The sequence below is a fragment of the Cervus canadensis genome, chromosome 28 (assembly GCF_019320065.1).
Source record: "Cervus canadensis isolate Bull #8, Minnesota chromosome 28, ASM1932006v1, whole genome shotgun sequence".
NCBI lineage: Eukaryota > Metazoa > Chordata > Mammalia > Artiodactyla > Cervidae > Cervus > Cervus canadensis.
In genome coordinates this window covers 6,004,673-6,020,021 of record NC_057413.1, presented here as the reverse complement: position 1 = coordinate 6,020,021, position 15,349 = coordinate 6,004,673, and the positions used below count along the sequence as shown (strand labels likewise).

At 39.9% G+C, this 15,349-nt stretch overlaps 1 long non-coding RNA gene across 1 annotated transcript; it reads right to left on the bottom strand.

Annotated features, from left to right (window-relative positions):
- Window positions 1–2,040: 2,040 nt before the first annotated feature.
- On the bottom strand, window positions 2,041–15,079 carry LOC122429884. The gene is made up of 2 exons (XR_006266183.1): window positions 14,987–15,079; window positions 2,041–2,287 (listed from the first exon to the last, which is right to left on the bottom strand). It is a non-coding gene; the product is annotated as an uncharacterized LOC122429884 (long non-coding RNA).
- Between the last annotated feature and the right edge of the window lie 270 nt (window positions 15,080–15,349).

The following is a 15,349-nucleotide window of genomic DNA, read 5'->3' as shown; positions in this document are numbered from 1 at the left end:
ACATGTACCCCAATATTTATTGCAACAACATTAGCAATAGTCAACACATGAAAGCAGCTTAAATGCCCATCGACAGAGGAATAGATAAAAAAGATGTAGTACATATGCACAATGGAATATTACTCAGCCGTAGAAAAGAATGAAACAACGGCAATTTCAGCAACCTGGATGGATCTAGAGATTTTCACCCTAAGTAAGCCAGCCAAAAAAAGACAGATATTATACGATATTGCTTCTATGTGGAATCTTAAAAACTGAACTTACATACAAAAGAGAAATAGAACCCCCCCCTCCCCCAAAAAAAAGTATGGTTACCAAGGGGAAAGACGGGAGAAGGATGAGTTAGGGGTCTGGGATTAAGACAGGCACACTACTGTTTTATGTATAAACAGATAACCAACAAAGATCTACTATATTGCAGAGAGAACTCTACTTAATATTTTGTAATAACCTATAAGGGAAAAGAGTCTGAAAAAAGTAGATTATATAGTATGTATAGCTGTATATCGCTGTACACTTCAGAATAACACACCATTGTAAGTTAGCTACACTTCAATTAAAATATTTAAAATTAAAAAAAACTGGAGAAAAAGAGGATATGACAAGGCTTATTACTCATGTGATGATGCTTTTTGGGAAGAGCAGCTCAGGCTTATAAATAGCTTGCGAAAGCAGGGGGTGGAGACGGTTTGGCTTGACTGTGGTTGGGTGGTGGGGTCAGGGTGAAATTTCCGTGAGCAGCAGGTGCTTGTCTGATTTGAACTTCCCATTGACACCGAGGTGGGAAATGTCTGGAGTAGAAGAGGAGCTTGGGGTGGAGGGTGGGTCTTGAAACTGTTAATAGTCAAACAACAAAAAAGGAATCAGACTCTTGAGTACACCTGCATTTGCTTACTTTGGGGTTAATTTGCTTTTTTTCTTAAATGTCTTAAGGTAAAAGCATACATCATTGATTTTACATATCTTCACTACAATGTAGACTTTGAATGCTGTAAATGTTCTTCTCTCTATTTCTTGGCTCTATTCCACTAATTTAGAGATGTTATGCTTTATCATTTAGTTCAACATATTTTTCAATTTCTCCTTGGACCTCTTATTTGCTTTTCCTTGACTGAGAGGAAATCATTTAAGAGTGGAAACACATTTAGGGGAGCAGTGGTGGGGGACAGATGAAGTTTGGAACAGAATTTTTCTATTTGCATTTCCCATTTCCATTGTCAAAGAGGTAACGAATAAAGGAAGTGTTGGAGAAAAATAGCTGGAGATGTTGTTGACTAGCTATATGCTAAAGGTTGATCATAATAATGCTAAGATTGTTCAAGCAGGAGGAGAAGGTTTTGTTGGTTTTTGAGCTTGCCAAAGGGTTTGGACAGTCTAGGTCAGACCAACATCTGGAGGCAGTGTAGGTGAAAGAAAGTTCAGGAAGTTATACAGCAGAGAGAGAAGCCCAGGATATGTCAGCAATAACACAATAGCAGCTGACTCCAAGAGATAAGGTACTTTGCTCTTTAAATTTTGCTTTCCTTTGAAGTGAGGTGAAGTGAAAGTCACTCAGTTGTGTCCTACTCTTTGCGACCCCATGGACTGTGTCCCTGGAATTCTCCAGGCCAGAATACTGGAGTGGGTAGCCATGACCTCCTCCAGGGGATCTTCCTAACCCAGGGATCGAACCTATGTCTCCCACATTGCAGACAGATTCTTTACCAGATGTATTTATGAATCCAATAGTCAACAGACTCATGAATTACTGGCCTTGTGATTTTAGCAATGAGTTAATTTTTTTAAGACACACTTGTACAGATGAATTGTGAATGTTAGTTCTTGGGTGGTCTGTTTCCTTGGATGATAGTGCTGTTCTGTTTTTATCCATCTTTGGTGTACCACCCGAGGCAGTGATAACTGAGCCATCCCGGGCTTGATTCCTAGAAGGGAATAGCTGGTCTCTGTGAGGCTGTCTCGGTATCCCTAGATTGAAGAAAGATGTGGATTAACCAGAAAAATAGGAACGCATGTAGGAATCAGTCAAAATATCTTTAGGTAAAACAGTTGAAGACATTTAGTCTATTGTTTTCAAAACTGTAAGCCAGACAAGTGGGCTCTCTGCCGTGTGATCAAAACAGAAGAAAGAAATTCACCAAGTTACAAAAGAACGTGCTTGACTGGGAATCCTGCTACATCACGTTCCACTTGTGTGATCTTAAGCACAGCCTCTTTGAAGATGTTCTGTAGCTTAGTGTCCTTATCTGGAGAACAGTGGGGACGGTCCCCGCCTTCTTCCTTCATAATGCTGTGAAGGAGAAACGCAAAAAAGTTTCCCTAAGTGTCTTTTTGAATAAAGTACTATATGGAAGTCAGTTATTATTAGTGTGCTGTTTTCATTTTTAAAGCTTAGCTTCTGCATTCGCTTGACTGTTAGGGGAGGGTCTTAGAAATGATATTTGGTGATACGACATAGAAGTGGGAGGTGTGGCATGCAGGGGAGAGCACAGATCTGGGGGCGGACAGCCTGGGGTTTGAATCTCAGTGATTCCACGTCCATCTTGAGCAAGTTAACATCTCTATGACTTAGCTTTTTGTTTTCAGTCTGTAAAACAGGGACTAACAATAGTTCTCACAACTTCTGATAGTTCAGCTATTAAAGATGAATGAGCTGGGAGCATTTGAATTATTGCTTAAAATTTTAATGCACTCAGTGTCCCAAGAGGATGATCAATAAAGTTGAAATAATTATTTTTGGAGAAATACAACTGTGGGCATCCCTTTTTTCTGTGATTCTGTCGTCCTAGATCCGATGAGATTATTACGTAATGAATTGGAAGCAAAGGAGCTTATCGAGTGCATTTTGCATGTTAATTTTGCTTTAATGCCTTTGGTTTAGATTTTCAAATACACACACACACGTGTGTGTGCCCAGTCATGTCTGACTCTGCAACCCCACGGACTAACCCTCCAGGCTCCTCTGTCCACGGTTGGGGAACTGTAACCCACCAACCTACTTCCTGAAAGAATTGTTAGTGAAAGTTACACACAATAATAATGAAACCTTAAGATGAATGACCTCAATGCAAAGGGAGAGACAGTTATAGAGTCAAAAAAAGAACAAGTATGCTTGAAAATTTCCATAAATATATTGCTAATAGGAAAAAAACTATAAATTTATAAATGTAAAAACAAGCTTCTCCAAACCACTTGTTTTTCCTTTATATTAAGTACCTTCATTTCAGGAAAAATATTTTTGATGGTAAAAAGACTGCCTAGTAAATGGCTTTTCGACATCTAAAATGTATTTTTCCTCTTGTTGCCTCTTCATAGCTCAGATATCCCTGAGGTATTTAGTGTGGGCTAAAATTTACATCATCAACTTTTGTGAATATGAAAGAAGAAAATGTACATAATGAATTGAATAATTCATATTTAAAGTCCTTTCCAACTTTAAAATATATGTGTGTATATATATATTTCATGTAAAAATGTCTCATAGGTTTATCAAGATTTTCTGAAAAGAACCGGAAGCATTGAATCTATTCAATGCTTCCGGTTCTTTTCAGAAAAAAAATATATTAGTTTAGGTTAAAAAAATTATTAGCTATGACTCCATCCCATTTTATTGTTCAATAAGACTTCACAGATATAACAAATTTGCTCAGATGGTGAAGAGCCTTTAAAGTATTACTATGAGCACATGACAATTATTTTATATCTGTTTAATTTTTTCTTTCACAAGTAGGAAATATCTATGAAGAAGGTTCAAACAGAGAGTATGCATAAGAGACTCTGGTGTCTAATCCTTCCCTCTTGAAATTTATGTTTTAGAAACATGTTCTTAAGTGGACTAACAGGTTTTCCAACTATATTTTCCTCTCTTGGATCAGTTCAGTAGAGAGAATTAATGAAGCAGGACTATTTTAGAGAAATAAAAAATAAAAACCAAAAAATTATGTCTTTAAGGCAGTAGACTTAAATTTTGCTGAATTTAGGGTAATAATCATGCAGTCATGTTGTTTGGGACTCCTTGACCAAACATTCCATGCTGACAACCTCACCTCAATTTTCAATATTTTAAAAGATCAAGTCAGAAATAAAATACATAAACCTCTCATGATTCCAGTTGCCCTGACTAGTTCTAGCTGCACTCGGTGAAGCAGAGCATTATGGGTACCGGTCTCTTACTAAAGGCCACTTTCTGCTGGCGGCTTCATTATAAGAAATGACTGGACATCCTAGTGGACACAACTTAGAAGAGGGGAATTCACAAATAACTATGTTAGTTTTGTAAGGGGCATGCAGAGTCAGTTAGAAAAATTTAACCTTCATTATGCCATTAAAAAAATAAGAACATAGTGAAAATCATCAATGTCTAATGAGGTATAATCCACTAAGATTAATGGAAGACCAACAAAGCCTTAGGTGGAATTACATGAGCAGAGAAATCACCTGCTTTGATTGAAAAGAACAGAGAGAGGACAAAATAAAAAGAGGTCTCTGAATTCCAAAATACTACTGGCAGGAAACAGGGTCAGAAAATCACTTAGAAGTTAGCATGTGCTACCTTTCATGAAAAAAGAAAGGGAGGTCCAGAAGATGACACCAGGAGTCCAGAGAACAGAGCTGAGAGCCACAGAGTTATTCTCAGATCTTGAGGCTTAATCAAGGACTTTCCAACACTTGTCTGGATTTCCTAATCCCTGTAGAAGCATGCTTCTAGCCTTCTGGCATTCAAGCGTACGTGCGTGTGTGCTAAGTTGCTTCAGTCCTGTCTGACTCTTTGCAAATCTAGGGACTGTAGCCCACCAGCTCCTCTATCCATGGGATTCTCCAGGCAAAAATACTGGAGTGGGTTGCCATGCCCTCCTCTAGGGGATCTTTCCTACCCAGGGGTAGAACCTGTATCTCTTATGTTGCCTGCAGTGGCAGACTTTTTTTTTTTTTTTTTTTTAACCACCATGCCTGTTATTCATGCCTTTGTGTAATTCCCTCTGACACTGTACAAGGATAATTGATCTGTATGACCAATACCATACAGAAGTGATGGAGTGTCATTTCCAGGATTAGGTTATAAAGGGCTGCGGCTTCCATCCTGAGTTCCCTCTCTCTCTCATCATTTGTTTTCAGCCAATATGTTGATATTTGCCTGTATGGTACCTTCTCAGAACATCTGGAGGAATGTTTTGATAGGATTACTGTATATTACAGTTTTCAAGGGAGAGTTCTGGGTTATGCCTGTTGTCCTAAAATAATTAAAATCTCCCCTTGACTTCAAAATGTCCCAGATTGAGTCATAAATTATATGATCAGAATTATTATTAACATCACTAGCATCCTAAATATCTAGCCACATATCCATTTCTGTCTTGTTAAATTGTACCATTAAAGGGTGTGTATGTGAGAGCCAGACGGAGAGACAGAGACAGAGAGACAGAGAGAGAGAACAGGGAAATAGAAAGAGACAAAGAAAGCTGAGTTGTTATCTCCAAGGCATTTCTCCTTCTTTAGGTTATATCATTTACTATTCTGTCTACATTTTTGGCCAAAAAGTAACTAAGCAGACTGAGAAATTTCAGATTTCATAATAAGGTGGCTTGTTGTTCATTGTTTAGCCATTAAGTCTTGTCTGACTGTTTTGTAACCCCATGGACTGTAGCCTGCCAGGCTCCTCTGTCCTTGGGATTTCCCAGGCAAGAGAACTGGAGTGGGTTTCAATTTTTTTTTCTCCAGGAGATCTTCCCAACCCAGTGATCGAACACACATCTCCTGCCTTGACAAGTGAGTTCTTTACCACTGAACCACCTGGGAAGTCCGTAAGGTGGCCACTATTGGTATAATTCCCATGTTCATATTTGGAACCTAAACTTAAACCTTACCCTGGTCTTGGAAAAGTCAGGTTTTACACAGATGTTCAAGTACATTTTGAATATCTTTTTTTTTTTTCATTTCTGTTTTCTTTCATGCAGGATTTGAGATTTGACGGGGAAGGACTCAGTGAATACATTCCCATGTCATGTTTAAAGAGCAGCAGAACATTTGAGAAGTACGTTCCCTCAGTGGTACATTTAATGTGTTTTATTTTCTTGTTTGTTTCTCTTGGTATGGACTAATTATGGGCTAATCATAGGTGACAGGCACCCCTTGGTTTGATTCACCCTAAGGTTCCAGTGTGTGAGACCCATGACCCCATTTCCTCCTGGGATGTAGCTGCCTTTTCGCTCATATAGGACAGTTTAGGGAGGGGACTTCCAATCTTTCAGAGGCTATCCAAATCCCTGAGCAAGTGTAGGAACTTCCAAGATTGGGACGTGGCAGTTTCTGCCCCTGCATCTCAGATCAGGAGGTGCAGGAGTAATAGCTACAGGTTCAGAGGTTCTCAGGGGGGATGGTCTCCCGTTGAAGTCCAAGCTTCCCCCTCTTTGACTATGTGACCTTTAACAGGATGTTGAGGGATAGAACTTTACTCAGCATTGGCTTTTCATCAGTGATGCAAGAATAATAATACCTTGGTGGATTATTTTAAGGGTTAAATGAGATAATAAATATAATGCATTTCAAAGAATGCTCTGAGCATTAGAAGCACTAAATAAATACTAGTTAATACTGTGGTTCACAGCAGGGATCAATTTTGCCCCTAGGGGACATTTAGCAATAACTGGAGATATTTTTGATTGTCATGACTGGACCTAAGGGGGAAGCTGTTAACAGCATCTAGTGGGCAGAGGCCAAGGATCTTGCTAAACATTCCATAACGCACAGAGCAACAAAGAATTATGTGGTTCAAAATGTCAACTGCACAGAAAGAAACCTTATTATATACCAGTGCTATTTATTCATCACTTATTTTACTTAACTCTTAATCCTACTAGCAGTGGAAATAAGGTGTCATCTGACATCTGTCTGTGAATATTATTCAGTACTTGAAAAAATAGGCCATATGGGCAGGATTACATATTTCTGAGGTTTCCTTCCGATACTCAATAAGTTATGGACAAGCATACCTACTACATGCTACATTTCTAGTGATAGGACTTAATCCCAAAATAGCCAGGGACGTTGGCACCACATTATGTGCAAGAGAAAATTAATTACAGGCTAACTTATGGTCATGAAAATTTGAACTAACTATCCAACAACAAGGGATTATTTAAATAAATTATGGTAGACACTTAAAATTAAATACTAAGTCATTGCTAAAAATTTGTACTTAAAAAATTAATCTCCTGGAAAATATGTATAATGCACAAAGTGAGAAATACAGGTTACAAAGTATTTACAACATCAGCCTCATGTTGTAAAAGAAAAAACAGTGAGTCTTGCTACCTCGCTGTGAAGAATTCTCATGCTCAGTAGACCAGTCGTGTCCGACTCTTCGCGACCCTACGGACTGCAGCCCGCCAAGCTCCTCTGTCCATGGGATTTCCCAGTCTAGAATACAGGAGTGGGTTGCCATTCCCTTCTCCAATCCAGGGATGGAACCCATGTCTCCTGCTTTGGCAGGCGGGCTCTTTCCCACTGAGCCACCAGGGAAGCCCTGGCTGTGAAGAATAGACCTCAGTATTTTACCAGTGTTTATCTTTGGGGGGAGGGCTACTGAGCGACTTTGATGGGGTATTTTTATAAAATTGGATTTTATATAGTGCACAAACATACATGCATATTTATGTAATTACAAAGTTGATAATAGCTGTATACAGGAGAAAAAGAACACTGCGTTACAAGTCCTAATTCAAAAGTGAGGTGATGGTCTAGAGCATGATGACTGCAAGGGGCCACAAACCACTAGACTTATCTCTAGGTAGCTGGCATCCTCTTGAAGCTGTTTATTAACCTTTTGATGTGCGTCGCATTCCTTTTTGACTAAGAAAGGTATTTTTAGAAACCCTTTAATTACAAAGAACTCAAATTACAACAGAGAACCCTGCTTTCTTACCCCCCCTTAGGATGATTATCATGAATTCAGTATATAATTATTTAGATTAAGTTTTTAGGATATTTCAGGAGGGCTTTATGTTTTTTTGCCACAGGAACAAAGAAAGAAACTGAGGAACACATCTCACTGTGGTTTACATAACGTGTCTGATGTTTACTAATGAAATCGGTTTACCTTCATAACTGTATAATAGGGCCATTACAGACAATAGATACAGTAGTTTAAAAGTAATAAAATTTACAACAAAGTGTGTTTAATTTGAAATTGAATTGCCAGCAAATGGGTGTCCTAATGAACTCTTGTGTCAATGTAGCTCTAACTAAATTAAGGGGAATCATTTCTATCCCAGGAAACTAAATCAGCTATGAGATCCAAAAAGGCCATTCCTCTGGTGGAGGGGCTGTCATTGCCACAGATGGCCCTGCTGATGGAATTAAGCTTAAGTCAGGAGAAGTGAAATGCAAGATCCTTCTTAATTCAAATGAATTCGGAAATGCTGGCTGTTAGGACTCACGAAGATCAGGAAAAAAAAAAAGAAAGAAGGAAAAAAAAAAGAGGGATAAAGAAGAACCTCAAATCAAGCCAGTGAATGTTAATAGGAGGAAAAAGCTTGGGGAACATTTTGAAGCTAGTCATAGATCTTGAAGACTTCCCAGGTGGCACAGTGGTAAAGACACCATCTGGCAATGCAGGAGACATAAGAGATGTAGATTCAATCACTGGGTCTGGAAAATACCCTGGAGAAGGAAATGGCAACCCACACCAGTATTCTTGCCTGAAGAATCCCCTGGACAGAGGAGCCCCGTGGACTACAGTCCATGGGGTCACAAAGAGAGGGACATAACTGAAGTGACTTAGCATGCATGGGTAGATTTTGATCTCTGGACGTTGTATTAAAAAAAATAAAAAGATTATGTCAGATCAGCTATTCATGTATTTAAATAATTCTTCCCTGTGGTTTCTCCAACAATTAATAAGATTGAAGGAGTGGTGATAGAAAAGAAGGTGGTAACACATTTTATCAAGCATTGGATCTGGTACTTTCCAAAACAAGTCATATTTTAATTGTTGGAAGATTTTTAGCTCATATGTTGTTGTTTGGTTGCTAAGTTGTGTCCGACTCTTTGTGACACTGTGGACTGTCCATGGGATTTCCCAGGACAAGAATACTGGAGTGGGTTGACATTTCCACCCCAGGGTATCTTCCTGGCCCAGGAATGGAACTCTTGCATGCGTGCATGCTAAGTCGCCTCAATTGTGTCCCACTCTGTGTGACCCTATGGACTGTAGCCTGCCAAGCTCCCCCATCCATGAGATTCTCCAGGCAAGAGTACTGGAGTGGGTTGCCTTGCCCTCCTCTTATATAGAGAGTCACATATTTTATAGGGTCTCATTTAAAAAATGTCTCACCTCCCTACTTGAATCCACTGTAACCTGGTGTTTCTCTGACTCTTGTTATTCCAAGAAAATGTGCAATGGACACGACAGATTGTGTGTTGTATCAAAGGCGAACTTTTCCATTATCCCCCATCATCAGTATCTCTTCTTTTTATCGCCCCTCTTACTATACCTGCTACAGAACTATGAATCAACGAGTAATTGCAGATCCAAATGTTTGTGAAGCAGGCGGCATAGCCAAGCTCGGTACCCTCCCAGAAGTAACCCAGCCGTCAAAAGGAGCAGCGTGGCCTTGGCCCTGCTGGAAGGTGAGTTTCCGGAGCCTTTTTCCCTCTGGTGTAAAGAAGTTAACTCTAAGGTCAATTTCATTGACTCACTTTCTTGTTGTGCCTTTCCTCTTGCAGGGCCCACCCTTTAGAGAAACAGTTCTAGCAGGTCTTAAAAAAAAATTAATTAATTCCTTTGGCTTTTTGGCCCAGCCCCGTGGCATGTGGGATCCTAGTTTTTCGACCCGGGCTTGAACCCACACCCTCTGCAGTAGAAGCGTGAGGTCTTAACCACTGGACCTCCAGGGATGTCCCTAGCAAGTCTTAATAACTCATTTTGAGGAGGGTTCTGTGTGGAAATAGAGATGCTAAAAGGTTCCATCACGAAGCCACTGGAATTCCTCTAAACTGGGTCCATGGAGCCAGGCTGGGTTCTCCCTAGACAATGAGGCCGACTTGCCACCATGCAAATGAGACAAGGCTTGACATTTGATGAATTTTCCATCTCCTCTCTCTCCTCTGCTGACACTCGCTCTGAGGAAGGTTGTAAATGCAAGAGAGATTGTGGTATAATTCCTCAGACTGGCATTTCTGCCCCCTAGTCACCATTCGATTATCTTCCAAATTGCTGTGTTTCAGAGAGATAAAGATTTTTTATGGCTTGCTGACTTGAAACAACCACGAGAGCCAGCAAAAGATGGCTAAGCGGCCATGCATAGTAATTCCATTGGTAAATGACAAAATCTTTGTTTGTATGACATTTCCAAAATTACTACAGAAGATGAATCTGAAATACAAAATGTCACATTTGGCATGCAAAACTATCACAATATATTTCAGTATAAAATTCATAGAGGCGTTTAATTTAGAATGTGTTTAATAACTCAGTCTGCCTGCATCAGTAATCCTGCCTTGAGGTTTAAAGAGATTGTCTTATTTATTCACACGGTGTTAATTTTTAAAATATTTTTGGCAACCAAAATGCTAAGGTTAAGTCTTTATTGTTAATTAAGATTTTATAATTAAACCAAAAAATAATTGTTATTCTGATTAGTGTTTAAGTCTGACTTATATGAAAAGAGCAGAAGAAGTTTAGTGACTTTCATTGTTTACTTAACTGTGATTTGATTCCAGAAGCATGCTGTCTATATGGAAATATATATTATCTCTTATATAATAAAGTCTAGGCAGGATTAAAAAGTGCTTCACTGTTAACTGCATATTAACGGATGGTGCTACCTACCTGGGTAGTCAGGAGAGTAACCTGTTTCTAAAAATGACATTAATTTTGCTTAAAGCACAATGTAATAGAGAATTCTTTAAGGTCAAATTATCCTTAAGGCTATTAGGGTAGAAAACATGACTTTATGACTTTTGAGTTCTTAATAATCTCAGTTTAATTTTTGTGTAATCTGAAGCAATAGGACATTAAACAGCTTATCAGTTTGTACCAACTTTTCAGCATTTACTAAAAATGAATGGCCCTTTGGTCCCAGCTGCAGGTAAGCAATGAAATTCAAATGTGCTGTAAAATATTCTTCCATCCTATTCTTTAGTTACATGCAGTTCATGCCAAGTTTTAGGCTGAAGCAGATAGAAATGCCCTTCTTTCTTTATTTATTTAGACTCTCAGTTGAAGCCTGTGGGGCAAGGTGACCTCATGTTGAAATTAAAGGCGAGCATTCGATCAGGTGAGGTGTTAGTCTGACCTGTTTTGCACATCACTCATCAATGGGGCCCATGATCTGTGATTAGTGAGAGAGGTAAGGGCTGTCACCGTTCAAGCTTGCTGTCCATGCTCATCCATCCCTTAAGAGGCCTGCTGTGTGGTTTTCAGAAGTGTTGGTTTCCTGTCCATTCTATCTCATTATAATAGATGAATGGTTTCTGATGTCACAGATCATTAACATACCACGCTTAAGAACTGGCTAAACTTTCCCTCGCATAATCGGTAGGCCTGCCTTTTGACCCCCTAATTACATCTCCTGTAGTCCGCCTCTGTTATCACAGCTAATACCTGACAATTACAGGTTGAGTAAAAATAATTGTCTACTTTTTCCCTCCCTGAGAAGCGCATTGTGGCTAATTGTGTGGTTTTCCCCAATTCCTGCATTGTTCAAGAAATTCAAGAAACCCGTCTTTTCTTCAGGTTGAGCAGAGTCGGTCACCTCAGTCTCTTCAGATACAGATGAAGTGCATCAGGGGTCTCAAGAACAAGGTGCCCCAAGGCTCCTACCTCCTCAAAGTGTCCCTGCTTGGCCAACCAGGCGGCCGTGTCTTGCAATGGTACCCAGCGGAGCAGCTGAAGACCAGAACACACCCAGTGAGGCATGGTGGAAACTTTTATGATGTGGGATTGTTTTTCCATGAAAGCCTTTATGTGGTAAGCTGGTCCTTTTGCTCATGGATCACTATCTGTCCAAGCTTTTCACCTCTAGAGATGGTTTTAGATATTCAACTTCGTGCACTAAACAGAAAGAATTTCATTCATCATTCAGCAAACACCTAATAAGCACCCGGTATGAGCCAAGCTCTGTGTTACACGCCAAGAGGTCACTCACATGTGTATTTTGTGTGTGTGCAATTGTGTGTATACCTTGGTAGGCAGCCGGGGACACTGATTGTAGGCGAGAACCCAGCTTTAGATAGGAAGAAAAGATGGAGGTTGTTCGGAAAATAGATCATGGATATAGGGGGAAGTGTTTACCAAGCAAAGGAATTCTGGAGGAGACAGTCCTGGAGGAGGAAGCTAGGGTTAAGTAAGATTAGAGAGTGATCATGGATGCAAGGATGAGAAGTGAGGGGTTCGAGATCTTTGAGTCAGCTTTGGAAGCAGAGAGGATAAGCTTAGCTTTTTCTCAGGCAACAGCACCAGGCGGACTAAGACAGGGAACTCCAGCCCGCAGAGGAGAAAGGAGGAGGCTGGGTTAGTCCTCGAACCCTTATCGTGTTCTGGTGCGTGAGATGTCGGGCTTGCGTATAGACTGTTTCCTAATACAGAATTGCCTGTTACACCGTTAATTTGGATGACCATTGTAACAGTCAGCGTAGGTATCACGGGGCACCAGGGCTGACAAGATTCACTGAGGAACCAAGCCTCAGTTGACTCATCCGTGAAACAGGAGTAAAAAAAATCTGCTTACCAGGGGCATTGCAAAAAAAGGTGATTGTGGAAACACACAGTGCCAATACACAGTAAGAATTCAGAAGTTTCTTGAAAAAGAAGAATGGAACTAGAGGAATCAACCTGCCTGACTTCAGACTCTACTACAAAGCCACAGTCATCAAGACAGTGTGGTACTGGCACAAAGACAGAAATATAGACCAATGGAACAGAATAGAAAGCCCAGAGATAAATCCACGAACCTATGGACACCTTATCTTTGACAAAGGAGGCAAGGATATACAATGGAAAAAAGACAACCTCTTTAACAAGTGGTGCTGGGAAAACTGGTCAACCACTTGCAAAAGAATGAAACTAGAACACTTTCTAACACCATACACAAAAATAAACTCAAAATGGATTAAAGATCTAAATGTAAGACCAGAAACTATAAAACTCCTAGAGGAGAACATAGGCAAAACACTCTCCGACATAAATCACAGCAAGATCCTCTATGACCCACCTCCCAGAATATTGGAAATAAAAGCAAAACTAAACAAATGGGATCTAATGAAACTTAAAAGCTTTTGCACTACAAAGAAACTATAAGTAAGGTGAAAAGACAGCCCTCAGATTGGGAGAAAATAATAGCAAATGAAGAAACAGACAAAGGATTAATCTCAAAAATATACAAGCAACTCCTGCAGCTCAATTCCAGAAAAATAAATGACCCAATCAAAAAATGGGCCAAAGAACTAAACAGACATTTCTCCAAAGAAGACATACAGATGGCTAACAAACACATGAAAAGATGCTCAACATCACTCATTATAGAGAAATGCAAATCAAAACCACAATGAGGTACCATTACACCAGTCAGGATGGCTGCTATCCAAAAGTCTACAAGCAATAAATGCTGGAGAGGCTGTGGAGAAAAGGGAACCCTCTTACACTGTTGGTGGGAATGCAAACTAGTACAGCCACTATGGAAACAGTGTGGAGATTCTTAAAAAACTGGAAATAGAACTGCCATATGACCCAGCAATCCCACTTCTGGGCATACACACTGAGGAAACCAGATCTGAAAGAGACACGTGCACCCCAATGTTCATCGCAGCACTGTTTATAATAGCCAGGACATGGAAGCAACCTAGATGCCCATCAGCAGATGAATGGATAAGGAAGCTGTGGTACATATACACCATGGAATATTACTCAGCCATTAAAAAGAATTCATTTGAATCAGTCCTAATGAGATGGATGAAACTGGAGCCCATTATACAGAGTGAAGTAAGCCAGAAAGATAAAGAACATTACAGCATACTAACACATATATATGGAATTTAGAAAGATGGTAACGATAACCCTATATGCAAAACAGAAAAAGAGACACAGAAATACAGAACAGACTTTTGAACTCTGTGGGAGAAGGTGAGGGTGGGATATTTCAAAAGAACAGCATGTATACTATCTATGGTGAAACAGATCACCAGCCCAGGTGGGATGCATGAGACAAGTGCTGGGCCTGGTGCACTGGGAAGACCCAGAGGAATCGGGTGGAGAGGGAGATGGGAGGGGGGATCGGGATGGGGAATAAGTGTAAATCTATGGCTGATTCATATCAATGTATGACAAAACCCACTGAAATGTTGTGAAGCAATTAGCCTCCAACTAATAAAAAAATTAAAAAAAAAAAAAAAAAAGAATTCAGAAGTTTCTGTGGGTATTATCGTTACAGTTATTCTGTCTTTCTGATGGAGAAGCCCATAAATGTTTACCAGGTGACTTTCATTTCAATACATACGGCAAATGCTTATAAATATATGTATTTAAACTTTTTATTTTATGTTGGAGTATGGCTGATTAGCAATGTTGAGATAGTTTCATGTGCAGAGTAGACTGAGTCCGCCATACTTATGCATGTCCCCACCCTCCCCCAAATTACCCTACCATCCCGGCTGCCACAGAACATTGAGCAGAGTTCCCTGTGCTAGACAGTAGGTCCTTGTTGGTTATCCATTTTCAGTACAGCCATGCGTAAAAGTCGATCTCAACCCCCACCCCCCCAACTAGCCCTTCCCCTCACTTTTCCTCCCTGGTGAACATAAATTTGTTCTCTAAGTATGTGAGTCTATTTCTGTGATAAATGCTTCTTTCGGAACAATTTTTGAAATAACCTTTGCTTGAGAACAATGTTGGTTAACACTTTTTATCTCTAATGAATGATCCCCAAAGCCTTGTTAAAACGTGTAGGGTGCAGGTGAGAGGCATTAGTCAAGGGAGGATATGGAGAAGACTTACCCCCTTGGGGAGCCCACTCCCCTATGGAACCAGACCTTGAGGACAGGTGACAAGAAGGCAGCAGGTGCAGGTCAGCCCGTGAGCTGAGATCTTGGTTCTTGCTATTTATCTCGGAACAATTTCAGGAATGTGGTGACAGCTAAGATTTTAGTTAATAATTTAAAAAAAGGGTTCAGCCAGTACCTAATGGGCAACTACATTCTTCTGGTAGATTTTAATTAAGTACCTACCCTTTTAAAGCTTGGATCTGGGCTACTGAATATGTCATTCAAAGAGCTTGCTATCTAGAGCCATCTGCGTAAGTAGATGTTTTATGTTTGCATGCATGCTTAGTCACTCAGTTGTGTCCAACTCTTTGCCATC